Source organism: Cavia porcellus, unplaced genomic scaffold (genome assembly GCF_034190915.1).
Source record: "Cavia porcellus strain 051 isolate PalLab524CR breed Dunkin Hartley unplaced genomic scaffold, mCavPor4.1 scaffold_11, whole genome shotgun sequence".
NCBI classification, from domain to species: domain Eukaryota; kingdom Metazoa; phylum Chordata; class Mammalia; order Rodentia; family Caviidae; genus Cavia; species Cavia porcellus.
The window spans coordinates 63,770,556-63,781,819 of NW_026947494.1; the positions used below are offsets into that span (position 1 = coordinate 63,770,556).

The window sequence follows — 11,264 nt, forward strand, 5'->3', positions numbered from 1 at the left end:
ATTTGTGGTGCAGATCTTGTGCTCTGTAGAGGTTTCTCATTTTACCATGGCACTAGCAGTAAGGTGGATTAGAGTGCCTGGTTCCATATGCTTTCTTACTGTATGAAACAGACCTCAGGTTTCCCAGTGTGATAGATGAAAAGTTCTCCCTCCTGCTGCCCCACCTCTTCACAGCATAGTTTTAATTGTGTTTCTCTCATTTTGTATGTTTTAGTCTATTAAATCTGATTTATACTATTTACGGTGTAACTTTCTTTAAAAAAAAAAAAAATAAGCCACAAAGGCAAAAGTTGTTGTCAGAAATACTAACACAAGTGTTATCTAGCTCATCGTAGGAACACAGTTATGGGAAAGATATTAGGCAGGTTGTGATCTTATTTCCCTCAACAGTTCACACTGGAAAGCCTGATCTTTTAGGGATTCTGTCTCTTCACATTTTAAGTGTGCTACATAAATGCTTTGACTGTTTTTAGAATACTTTATACCTTAGAACTACTGTAGCTGTCTCTGGACACATTGTGTATTCTTTCTGTGTGTTGTATTTATTCAATAAATCAGAAACTGGTGGTTCATGACTGTAGCAACTTATCACTGTGTCTCTTGCTGTGTCCTTAAGGTTTCCCAGGTGTTTCTGATTGACCTTAACCAAGACCGAGGATATATATATATATATATATATATATATATATATATATATATCCTCTCTCATTTTCACCTTCTTCTCACTGAAAGGTCTTCTTCCTTGATGTTTTCTCCTGCCTTTTTTACCAGAACAACTTAGATGTTCAGGCTAAGCAAGAAAAAAGTAGAACCTTACATTGGACAAAAGAAATCAGGTGCTGGGGATGTAGCTCAGTGGCACAATGCCTGCCTGGCAGGTACAGAGTACTGAGTTCAATTCTTGGTACAAAAAAGAGAGAGAGAAATTATAGTAGTATGTTGAACATGCTCTCAGCTGTCTTCAAGAATAATATTTCAGTCATTTGAAACAAACATGTTAACCCTAACAGCATTTGTGTCCAGATACTGAATTGGAACACTACTTTATTGACCAAGTATGTATGTATATATAAGTACACATATATGCACATTTATGTTTAGTGGACCTAGAGAGAAAGGAAGTCAAATCTTTTTTAAAAAAACATTTGGCCTGGTGTGGTGGTGTATGCATGTAATCCCAGCACCCAGAAGGCTGAGGCAATTGTACTGCTGTGAGTTGAGGTCAGCCTGGTGACATAGCAAGGCCCTATCCAAAAAACAAACAAACAAAAAATTGATCTCTGTGAAAGAAGGTAGCATTGTTGGTAGGTGGATATGGAATTCAAAGGTATATGAAGGCATACACTGGCTAGAACTCAGCCCTAGCTCTGTGAGTAAACAATGATACCTCAGTTGTCAAGCTCAGTTTAATCCAAATTTGTGTTCATAGACCAAAAAGTTTGAGAACTGAACATATTTTTCCCATAAGAAACAGTGGAAAACCAAAGAATTGGTTTTGAGGCCCCAAAATTATAAATTCACTTTTCCAGGACTATAACAAATTTCATAACTCTATCATGGTTCTCACAGGTTTCTTCTTAGCTTTACTGCTGATATCACTAACTTTCTTTGGAGCCAGGGTCATGATATTTTACACAAGAAAAGCACAGTGACGAAGGTTTGAATGCACTGACACAGCCCATGTTGTCTGGGCAAGAGTGGCACTTGTGTTGTGTCTATGGCGAGATGCGACACAGCTCTATTGGCCTGCACAGGGTTTTTCAAGTCAAATGTTTAGTTCAGCTATTGAGTAGAGTTACAAACACTGAGCAAATTATTTTTCAGATTTTGTCATTTGAGTAGTAGAGAATTTGACGCAAATTATTTTTCAGATTTTGTCATTTGAGTAGTAGAGAATTTGACGTTGTAACCATTGGACAACTGAGCTATTTACTGTAGATTGAACTTTTTAATAGAGACCCAAATTCAGACCTTAACATGTGGTAAAAATTTTTGGTAACCCAAAATGGCATTTTTTTTCTCATTGTTATTGTGGAGAATGCATGTTTAATGTGGATCCTAACATTAAAAACCTAATTTTGATGGAGCAAGTGTACTAACTTTCAGTAGTGTGTCACCTTCAGAGAAGTTCTGTGAAGAGTTAATGAGGTCTAAACATATTTTACACATTTCAAAACTTAGATAAGAGGCTTGAGCTTGTTTGTTTCTTATGTAAGACGAACTTCTCTCCCACAGCTAGAGTAAGTTTCTAAGTTCTTGATTAGTAGTGTTACATAGTATGGTCTTATTGAAGGCTAAGAGGAAGACAATGCCAGCTTATGGGATAAAAAGTCAGAGATTTCTGGTTGCACATTGTTCTTTTAATTTTTTTTCTAATTTTCAAAATATTTCTAATTTCTTTCCTTTATTAGGGAATATACTTCAAGTATATAAGGTTAATAATTTTACATTTACAAAGATGACAAATCCTTAAGAAATAATTTCAGCAGACCTGTGCATACCATGAACTTGGGGGTGGGGAGGACGCTGTGGCACTGTGTCTGTGCAGCTGTTGGTAATACAGAGCTTTCTGCTTGTTGTTTTCTTTCCTGCAGTGACTGAAGCAAGGCTGTGTGACATTCCATGTTGGAGAAACTAAAAAGTTGACTGCCCTGAGCTGGAACATAGGACCTACAGTCTTACTTGTGAGCCAGCACCCTGGGCTTGTGCACAGACGTGAAGAGACACAGCAGTAGTAAAGCTGAGCGTCTCAACACTAGCTGCCCCTGGTAGACCTCCTCGCTCAGCATGTGCTGTAGATATCTGTACAAGTACACGTGTGTGGCTAAATTTTTATTTGCTTGCTCCTAAAAGAGGAAAAATATCCACTCTCAATCACAACTAGGAATTGATACTTTAATTTTGGGTACTTTTTCAGAATTTTTAATTTGCTATGGTCCAGCCTAAGATCCTCGGTTTTGTCAGGTTTTGTGCACAAAAGCAAAGCACAAAAGGCGGAATGCACATGGGTATGTGCTTTCCGTACACCAGATATCCAGATGGGCTTACTCGTCCAGGCCTACAGTCAATCTGTGTCCAGAATTTTTTGACTTTTTTTTGCTTTGTATAATCATAGAATTCATTGCTGCTGATTTCTATAATGATTCATGTTGTTAAGTGTTTTAATAACCGAGGGCTGTCAGTAACCTGTGATTTTGCCTTTTCTGTAGTCTTACTCCTATGAAGAACCTTGATTCTGATGGAGCAAGAGTGAAAAAGCTTTATTCCCCCACTCCAAAGCCTTTCTATTTCTATTGTATTTTTTAGTTGTATATTATGTGCTACAGATTTTTTTCAGTTTGTTACAAACACAGTTTGGTAATTTTTAAATTGGCTATGCCTGCCTCCAGACAGAAACACCTATACAAATTTTGTGGATATTGAATGCTTTCTGGTAAAATGGTCAGGATAAAACGAGCTTATGTTTTTCTTAAATTTGTAACAGAATTTACAGTATACTTGTTAAGGCAAATTGGCCTTTAGATTTTGACATTTGATTCAATACATGTATCTAGTATTCTGTAATACACATGCTTGCTTACCCTCATTTGAGTCAGTTTGAAAGATACCTTGTAAGGTACACACAGAAAATCTGAGCAATTGCTCCTATTTGCGTCTTGATCACAGATTTCAGCAGCCCAGCAAAGGACTCCTTATTCAAACTGATACACTTTCCTTAGTTGCTATAAGAACTCAACATGTAAAATGCCTTTTTTAGTTTTAGTTCTCTGTGGAAAACCGTGAAGCATGGAGTTGAGGCAAGGAATGGTACTCACTGAAGTCAGAATGACTGCCCACTTCAGATCTTCATTGTGTTTACTCACCGGTGTATTTATGTAAAACAAAAACATTTTGTAGATGCTTTGCTGACTTACTCATCTTTTGGAAACACAGAAACCAGACCCATTTTGTAAAGCAGAAAATCATGTCACATAAAACATGCCCTGTATATATTCCATTTGGCTACATGGTAACAGAGTCTTAAAGATAAATGCAAGGTGATAATTTAATGATGGGATTAGTCTGATCACTTAATATGCAGAATCCTGGAAGTGAATTACTTGCATTAGAGGTAGTGATATTTATTATTCTGTACAGAGAGAAAAATACATATAAAACATATGCTTACTTTACATGCACATAGATTTCATGCTCCATAAATCTTTTCTATTTTTTAATTTACCTTTCTCTAAATGATGTGCATGGAATATGCCTTACTACAGAGAAATGCTATTCATAATCTGACTACGTAGAAAAGTGCCTACATGGTGGTAATGCTAGCGAGGCAAAAAAGATAAATTATCATACCAGTTTACTACTTCACCAGTTAGCATTTTATATTGTGATGTTTTAAAAAAAAAAAGTTTATACCTCAAATGTGTATTTTATTTTAAAATCAGCTGTGGGATTGGGATGGGAGAACTGGGAGGGTTTGGGAGGGATGTTCATTCACTCACAGGCACTGAAGGAGGTCTTCAGTGTAACTCTCTGTGCCCACTGTGTTTCTGTTTGCCATGTCTGGTAACATCATGAAAACAGACAAATAACTCTTTCATAACTAAATCTGATAACTATATTTTACAAAGGTATAGAAAGTTTACAAAGCAGTATCAAAATTTAATTATCATTAGTTGCATTTGCACTAAATGTGATGATATACTTTTTGCAATTTATTCTGTAAATAAAATGATTACATTAAAAATATTTGTATAAAAAAGAATGAAAAGATACATGTTACCTTTAGATAACTGTACTGGTACTTTACTGGAGTTAATCCCACCTGCCCAATCAGATTTAGAAATGAGTTCAGGAAAATGGGAAGGTTTCAGAAGATGTGAAATTTGGAAAGGTACCAGCCTTAGACAGTATTTCAGCCCTGTAGGATTACTTTCATTTGGCTGATTCCTACAGACTAAATACATTTTCTAATCTATAGATAATTTTCTTCCCCCAAGCAGAAAGAAAACAAAAATTACCTTTTTCTGTTTTCTACTCAGTCACTTTTTCATGCTGTGTTAGAAACCTGAAAAATATTGGTGGTCAGTGATTTTGTACTTGAGTGTTAATTGAGCAGAATAAGAGAGTAGTTTCACTTGGAATTCAAGACTCTGGGTTTTGCAGTGAAGGAGGAGCAGCCGTTGGTTTGGAATTATAGGGGCAGCCAGACCCAGGAAGAGAGGAAGGAGGGAAAGGGGTAAGAAAAAAAAATGAAGGAGAATGGATTTTCTATTTGTTCAGTTTCATCAGCTAATTGTACACCTGTACATCAGTGTCAATTACTATTGAGAAATTTTTAGTTGGGCCAAGCTGGCTCTCCTGTGAAATTGTGGTCATCTTTAAGCTTATCGGTTGTTTGTCTGATTAAAACACTTCACCAGTATTTAGTCCAGGTTGTACTGATGGTGTATTTGGCTTATTGTCATTGTTTTATCTGCAGACTCAAAACATCATTATTAAGTACCTTGGGAGTGAGTAGAGTGTAACTATAATAGCTTTATGATTCTGATTTTTTAAAAAAATAATAAAGTTGGATCTTCCATGTTACAATCAAAAAATTTAAACCAGTATTTAAAAGTGGAAAAGTATTAAAATATTATGGACAAATGTGCTTGCTTGATTTGTTTTCCTTAACTCCAAGATGGTAGCCTACATGATTCTCTGAGTAGTTAAAAGCTTTATCTTTTATTCTCCTTTTTTCTTTTTCTTTTTGTGTTCTGGACATTGAACCTAGGACCTCAAGTGTGCCACACAAGTGCTATACCACTGAACAACATCCCTAGTCCTTTTTATTTCAGACAAAGTTCTGCTGAATTGCCCTGGCTAGCTTCAAACTCTCAATTTACTGCCTCAGCCTCCTGAGTAGCTGGGGTTGCAGGTATGTATCAGCACAACCTAAATCTTTTTTAAAAAAAACAACAACAGGATAGGATGTGTGAAGTACAAGGCATGTAATACAGATAAATATTTTGTCAGTTTTCATCATGTTATACACATGCATGTGTAATGGGAACCAATTTAAAATTGTGTGTAGATACTGCAGAAGTTTCAGAAAACTGCTAGAGTGAAGTCATGTATTGGCCATTTCTAAAATGAAAGCACAATCTCAGTGAATCATGGGCATTTAACTTGTAATTTAGCTGTATGAATTTAGGCTACAAATAATTTCTGATTCATGTAAATAACATGGGTCAACTCTACTTGTTGCACTTGGGGAGCTTATGCCCTGAAAAACCTTCAGAACAGAAATGTGGGTTTCAAGAATGGAGTCCCTCCAAGGTGGTATTGAAAGATACTCAATATTACTATTTTTTTCCTAGTGTTCAGAGATACATGTTCACAGTGACCTGTAAATACAAGCCAGGTGCTCAATCCAGAACACTATGGGACATCTGGTTGTTGTGGGCCCTTGAGAAATGAGCGTATCATCCTCCTTGGGTGTTTTCCAAGAACAGTTTTAACAATTCTAATTTTTACCTAAGGCTGACTTTGGAGTATACCTGCAAGAAGGTGTACTTCTACCAGTTTCAAATTGGGTTCTTACACTGTAGTCTTTAAGTTTTCTTCCCATTGTTGGAGCTTGATTACATGACTCACTTGTGTGTACTAAAGCAGATTTTCTGTGAATCTTCCAATCTCTGTATTTTGAGTAGCTTCACCTAATATTAAGCTATTTGGCCTTTTCATTATTTTTCTTCCATAGAATTCTTTCAGTTTAATACTAGAATAAAATTATAAAACTCAAAAGATCCTTGAAGCTGTTAAAAGGTGCCCAGTCAGGATTTTTGTAACTCGGGCTTTTCTGAGGTGCTGAATAAGTGTGTTTCTAGTGTAGTCCCAGGCACTACTATTCATGTCTTTACCGTGATGGTAGGGCTTAGCAGTACCACCCATTGTTTACAGATGAGAAAACAGGCCAGAGTTTTATGTATACTGATTGACTAGTAAATGTCCATTATGTCCTATTTTTTAACACCTGTTGCTTTAGTATGTAGAATACAGTATTTGATAGACTAGAAAGAGCTAACATGCTTGGAGAGTTAACATTTTTATGGTATGGGCCTACTCTCATCTCAGTACTGACTTCACAGAGTCCCGAATATTTAAGTCTCTTATAAAATCCCATCAGGTATAGAAAGTCAACAATTTGACCACCATTTGATGCCTTGTGGACCTTCCTGTACTCCTGCTTAGTGGGATGAACACGAAGCTTAGGAAACACCACTGTGGAGCGGTGGAATAGCATTTTATCTTAGTCCTCTCAACCCATGGGTAAGTCTCAGTACTCTGTCACTGTTCTAGGAGCTGCCTGCCCCAAAATGACTTGACACAAGTCAGAAATAGTGCTGGGATCCCACCAAGTCAGTTCACTGTAGCTGTTCCTTTGCTGTCTTTAGAACTGGAACTCAGGGTGGTTGGGTCCAGAAGCAGAGGATCATGGTAGCAGAGCCAAAGTTTAGTCAGAGTCCAAGCCTGTCATCAAAATTAGTGGGTTTTTTGTTTTTCCTTTTGGTGGTGGGGATCAGCACAGTAATATTTAGCACATGCTACATGGTAGGCAGTATGCCAGGACTGGAGATACAGCAATAAACAACGTCTGGATTTCATCATTTTTGTTATAACCAATGTTTTTAGAAATGTATCCAAATTGAGAGGAAATTGGTTTTGAAATCAGGAGTATCAAATAAGGGACACTAGAGTTAAGCCACTTAAGATTTACAACTTTTTACTCAGCATTCTCAAAGTAGGAAATGAATTGTTTTAACAAGTTCAATCTCTGTGCACATTGTTAGCTTTAAAGATCTTGCCGGGAGACTGGGGATTGGCCCCTGGGGCCTCCGCCCTCCAGAGCACACTCATGTGCAGGACCACCCCCAGCAACTAGTGTTCATCCATTCTAAAGCTATGATTTAATTTGTCAGTGACCGCTTGCCTAGAAGCCAATAGATTTGTTGGTGTTTCTTAGTGAATTTCCAAATGTGCCAGGTTACCATGTATTCAACAAACAAGGAAGAGTACTAAAGGTGTTTCGGTTTCTCACTTGAATATCTTTGATCTCAAGCAAGTCATTTGTTTAGGGAAGAGCAAGATGATACATTTTAGATGCTTTGAGGAAGTATGTGGAAAAAACAGGAATCATCAGGCAGAAGAACTGAGCAACTGGGGCTGGGGTTGTGGAAAGAAGTGTAAAGAGGATGGAAGAAGGGAGGTTGGGCATAATCACAAAGGTATTTTATAGAAATGCCAGTGACTCCCATTTTATATAATTAACGGGTTAATATATGCAAACTTAAGGAGTTAAGGCAGCTAAAAATGTGCTTGGGTGCTTGTTCTGAGTGCACCTAAACTCAGATGTGTACATTTTCAAATAGTGTGTGAGGTGCAAAAAGGCAACAGGATGGATGGAGTGTGGGGAGAAGGAACAGATGGAACTGGAGGGCCGAAGGATTGTTCATTTCAGTAAGAAGGTCCAGATTTGAGAGCAAGGGATAAATGGTAAAGCTGTCTAAGGAGGACATGCTAAGTACAAAAAGATGAACTCCATTACCTCCTTTTCCTCTGGGGCTCAAGCTCTATAAAGAAGTTCAGTTTCCCAGCCAAGGACGTGGCGGATGAGCCCAGCATCCCAAGGAGGCAAATGCTGTGACCACCGACAGGGGCCCAGGATGCAGAAGGTGAGCTGTGCAGCTTCTAGGGAAAGATGGTGGAAGGAAAACAGCTAGCTGGGCCACTTCTGCCGTGGATCTGTGGTGCTCTGGGGATGGCTCTAGTACAGGGATGGAGAGCCTCTCAGAGCTTTCGGTGATACAAACAGCCCACTGTAGCACACATGCCATAGGTTCCCCCACCACCCTGGGCTTTTCCCCCAACTTAGGTATCCACAGGAGAACCGTGTTTCAACCACTGGAGAAAACGCTCATTTCTGTTGTTGGATGAAAGAATGATTCATTGCAGATAACATACACATGTGAGGCAGGAACAAACAGCACTCCACAGACTTTTTAGAGCTAGATTAGACCTTATTGGCCAGGTTCACCTGCTCATTTTACAATAAGGAAAAGGACAAGGGGCAGTGAGGTGAGTCACCTAAAGCTTCTGGCCAGTTAATGACATAGCAAGGTTAGAAGGGAGGTTTCTGGATTCGCAGCTCCAACACAGCCTTTCCCGTACTGTAAATGACTTTTGCTTTGCAGTAAATGTTTATTAGCCATCCAACCACCAAAGACCTGTAAATGTGTGGGATCTGTGTTAAAAGATCTCAGTCCTGAGGATAACATAAACAAGATTTACCACAAATTCCAGAGGGAAAACATACTTAACTTCAGTATATGTATATATGATTCATCAAGAAACACACTTGTGTGTCTGCCACTTTCCTGTGGGGAACAGAGGGCTTGGGTTCTATGACCTGATAAGCAGAATCCCAGCATGTTACAAATACGCTATCTCCCAAAACCTTTCAGTTCAAACCTTCAAGTATCCAGGTGAGACCAGCAAACCACTGGTAAGCTTGCTTAACTTAAAAAGTGCCCTTAAAAAAAAAAAAAAAAAAAAAAATAGTGCCCTGGCCTGGGGAAGTGGATATTCAGATCAGCTGAAGGAACCATGGGCAAGCTGGGCCCACACAGAAGTAAATATACTTTGTAGCTCTCCTGGGTTCTGCCCTAGATGAGGCGACAGCACAGCAGGAAGTGCACCCAGACTTGGAGGAGCCTAGAGTAACAAAGTGGGAAGACAAGCTCCTGCCAGCTCCACGAGGTTCAGGTTTCTTTCATCACACAAGGACCAAAAATCTCAATCTGCTTCCTCAAAGGCCTCTGACTTGAGTGCTGGCAGCCAGAATCATTTCCTCAGCTGTCCCCACTCTGCCCAGTCCTCTCAATTCCAGGTCACCATTTCACAAAACGACAGGGGAGCAAAGCTGTGCCATAAGCCACACAGGCTGGATGACTGCAGGCCTGGCAACTTCCACTACTTCTGACACTTTTGCAGCAAGTTACAATGACCATATGCAAGGTGCCTATAAGCTTTTAAGTGGATGATATAAAGCCCAGTTTTAGGCAGACAGCTGGCTTTATGGGTGCTTACTGGGTTTCCTGCTTCAGTGAAAGTCACAGTACAAAGGAGTGGTTTTAGGGGCCACGGGGCAAGTATGGCAGGCAGGACAGAGTGGACAGGGCCCCTGCCATCATCTCTTTAAAGTACTTTCGATCTGTGTGTGTGCATTTCTACCCTTACAGGAGGGAAACAGGAATCAAAGTCTTTCTCTGGGGCAGTCACTCCACAGGCTGAAGACATCGGACCGTTGGGGGATGGTTCAGTGATTGTGGGGGTATGAGAGGAAGAAAATCACAAATCCAATCCGCCCAGGATTCATTCTGACATTAACCAGCACTTGTTTTCTCATAATTAACTCCCACTTGTGCTGAGGACCTCACACTGAAATTCAAGCCCATTAAGATGCAGCAGCAGCATTTGTGCTGCAAAGGCCACGCCCCACTCTAAATAGGGGGTCAGGAACTCTGGTGCCCTGCATCAGTGGTCAAAGGGGTCCTCCAGGTGTGTCTGATGCCAGCTCAGGTTTAAAGCACTGGAAGAGAGCACACACTGCACCCCCAACTCCAGCTGTCGGCAAAGGTTTAGTAGCACCCATGAATCTTCAGCTCACACCCTGACACGAGAATGCCGTAAGTCTCAGCAGTTCTGAGGGAAAGGGGAAGATATTCCATGTACACCACAATGAAAATGCCATCTGTTCATCTTGAAACAGGGAAATGCAAACCATTTGCCACCTTCTCTTGGCTTCCAGCGTAAAGGTTATTTGTTCACTAATTTATGCTACTAGCTTTGTGTGGCACAGGCGCACAACTGGAGAAACAATGGTCTTAAATGTCGAAAATGTGTGAATGTGAGCTCTTCCTTCCCCTATACACGGTGAATCCATCTTGGTGTGCTCTTACATTTTGTGGCCTGTGAGCTCACAATGTTCAGAGCCCTTCTGGATTTTATTTTTTTTTCCTTTTTTTAAGTTTTCATTTTTTATCGGTACCAGGGATCGAACTCACGACTGCCTGCTTGCAAGGCAGGTGCTTATGCAGCTGAGCTAAATCCCCAGCCCCTAGGATTTTACTTCTTATCCTCTTCTGCAAGGAGATAAAACCTGAGCTTTATTTTGAATCGGGAATGCCCGTGGTCCCTAGTGCATGGACTAGGAGAGGGTAGACTTC

General features: G+C 39.6%; 1 protein-coding gene across 1 annotated transcript in view; it reads left to right on the plus strand.

Moving 5' to 3' along the window:
* Cert1 (ceramide transporter 1) overlaps positions 1-5,643 on the plus strand; it is a 131,380-nt gene extending 125,737 nt beyond the window's left edge. Inside the window, 1 exon segment of the mRNA XM_063258366.1 lies at positions 2,595-5,643. The gene's annotated coding sequence lies outside the window, so the exon portion shown is untranslated.
* The last annotated feature ends 5,621 nt before the right edge of the window (positions 5,644-11,264 follow it).